The 2428-nt window shown below is 47.6% G+C and overlaps 1 protein-coding gene across 5 annotated transcripts in view; it reads right to left on the bottom strand.

The window, feature by feature from the left end:
• The window catches only part of ARMCX1 (armadillo repeat containing X-linked 1), a 56617-nt gene that overhangs the window by 4867 nt on the left and 49322 nt on the right, over positions 1-2428 (bottom strand). For 2 of the 5 annotated variants that reach the window (XM_027768953.1, XM_006170160.3), the window contains exons 1-2: positions 641-775; positions 256-305 (exon numbers count right to left, since the gene is read on the bottom strand). The gene's annotated coding sequence lies outside the window, so the exon portion shown is untranslated. Of the gene's footprint in view, positions 1-255; positions 306-404; positions 618-640; positions 776-2428 lie in introns of those variants that run through there. The other 3 variants (XM_006170163.3, XM_006170164.3, XM_027768952.1) reach the window with 3 other exon arrangements.

The following is a 2428-nucleotide window of genomic DNA, read 5'->3' as shown; positions in this document are numbered from 1 at the left end:
TGGGTGGGGGGAGTGAAGGGAGGTGGGGGGGGGAGAAAGAAAGACCTGAGAAGAAAAAGAAGCCGAAAAGATTTCCTCTGTTCCGTTCCCCAACACATCCCACCCCCAGTGACAACCATTTTTCTTGTAGGCACTGTCACATCCGTTTTCCTCCAGGGTGATTGCTGGAGAACCAGTAATGCGCCTAAGTTAGTCCAGGAACTCAACCATCCCTGCTTTTCCCGAGCCGCGGGGCAATCCCAGCTTTACACTGACCTGCGGGGATTCCGGACAGATTTCTCCTTTGCTCCAAAAGGTACAACGCGCTAAGGAAAAGCAAGGAGAATGACATTCAGACAGAGAGAGGCACAGCCAGGATTGCGGTCTGATAAAAGGACCAGCACACGGGACAGGAATCCTAATACCTGTCGTTCCTGATTCAAGGCCCTGGATCCGGAGAGTTCCGCCCCACCCCTCTCCTAGTCAGGGGGTTCTCCCCTGGAATGCGGCCCCCAAAGCCCATCGTTTTCATTCTAGGAAGGGCCAGAGATAGTGCAAGGGTGTGGAGAAAGCAGGCCATCTCCCTCCTCAGTCTCCACCCTCCGCTGCCTGCACCGCAGCACCGCAGGGATCCCCAGGCAGCGCCGGGTCACACACAGACCTGCTGGAATCCGGACAGTTACCTCCTCCGCCTTCCCCTGGCCACAGACACTCCCGCCCTCTGGGCAATAGGGAGAGGGCAACCGGACCAAACGAAGACCGGGATTAGAACAACGTCTGCACACGTCGGCTCCCGCTCACGTGAGGGCCACGTCACCCGTGAGATCAGGACCCCTATTACCACTCCCACCAGCAGTGCGGCAGCAGCCGGCCCTCCCCCATTCCCTTCCTCCCACCTCAGGGCCTGCCACTCATTTTCCTCTATAGCATTCCCAGACCAGAAGTAGCTTGCCCCTGTGGTTGGAATTTGCCTTTCTTTGGTTAACAGGGAGAGGATGTATCTACCACCTTGTCCATCGGTCTTCTCTCGGAGCAATTATGTTTTCTTTTCCCTACTCCCAGTCCAACTGCTTTTACCTTCACCTCCTCCGTCCCCCCAAGCCATGAAGGTCCAACATGTCCCCTGCAGCCTAATACCAAAGGGAGGACAAAAATTGCAGAAAAGGATTTAGGAAGTAGGAGCTTCTTACTTTCTTAAACTTTTCTGTTCTTTTTTTTATTTGGGGGGGGGGCTTTTTAAAAAATATATATTTATTTACATTTAATCATTATACATCTTTACAGTGTACAACATCGTTTTCCCCAGCACAATTACAGTACATATCGGTCAAGACAAAGACATTATCATATATATTATCACCAGCAAATAACTTTGCATTTTTGTGTCAATTAAATGCATTGTTTGCTTGTTTCTGTTCTTTTTTTTTTTTTTTTTTTTTGAGACAGATTTTTGGTATAAGGCATATGCTCTTGCTAGAGAGACAGAGACAGAAAGCAAGAAGTCACACACATGCCCCCTCTCCCCCCGCCCCATCCCAGGTGGGATGGCCACACCGCAATCCCTTCTCCTCTTGGGATTTGGGGCACACACATGTGTGCCCAGCGTGAGTTTTAAGCCACCGGGTCCAGGACTTAAACCACAGTTGACTATGTGGGAATCCAGTGACATAACCATTATGCCATCTGCTGGTCTCTCTGTTTTTAAAAAAATAACACTACATTAGTTTTATATTGAGAAAACAAAGTGATGCCATTTTCATTTGAGTGGAGAACTTAAATGGGAAATAAAAACCCAAAAAGCCTCATTAATTTCACTATATTTATTTGTAACACAAGGAAAATGTTTCTAATGGTTAAAATAAAATAGCAACTTTCAAAAAAATACTACCTTGTTTTAAAACCAAAAACTAGATCTATGAATTGGTCCACCAAGGGATGACCAGTTGTTTAATCTTGGCCATTATATGCAAATGATTCACTTACTTTTTCTACTTTTGGTTCAACCTGCAATTTGATAAAAATAAAAGCAAAACAATCCTGTCTTGTTTTGTTAAAGAAAAACATGTATTTAATGTCCTGAAGTCTTGACTGACTGCTATGTGAACCTCATGATTTGATGGCTGCTCTGAATACCTGGCCCTGAATGAGTTTCTGATATACTAAGGCTCAGGCTCAGGCAGCTGAGGGTGTGAGGGATACAGATGTGAGCCTATCCTCCCTGCCCTGTCCAGATTGAGCAGTGCTGCCCTTCCATCCCTCCCATATTCCAGAGTCTCTTCTCCCTGCATTCAGGTATCTGTCTGTTGCTCACTCCAAAAATACACATGGGGGACCAGCAGTTAGCGTAATGGCTATGTCTCTGGATTCCCACGTAGTCAACCGCGGTTCGAATCCCGGACCCGGTGGCTTAAACTCACGCCGGGCGCATGTGCGCCCCTGCCCAAGATCC

The sequence above is a fragment of the Tupaia chinensis genome, unplaced genomic scaffold (assembly GCF_000334495.1).
Source record: "Tupaia chinensis unplaced genomic scaffold, TupChi_1.0 Scaffold148073_2, whole genome shotgun sequence".
Lineage (NCBI taxonomy): Eukaryota > Metazoa > Chordata > Mammalia > Scandentia > Tupaiidae > Tupaia > Tupaia belangeri.
The sequence above is the reverse complement of the archived record's forward strand: the minus strand, read 5'-3'. Positions and strand labels throughout refer to the sequence as shown.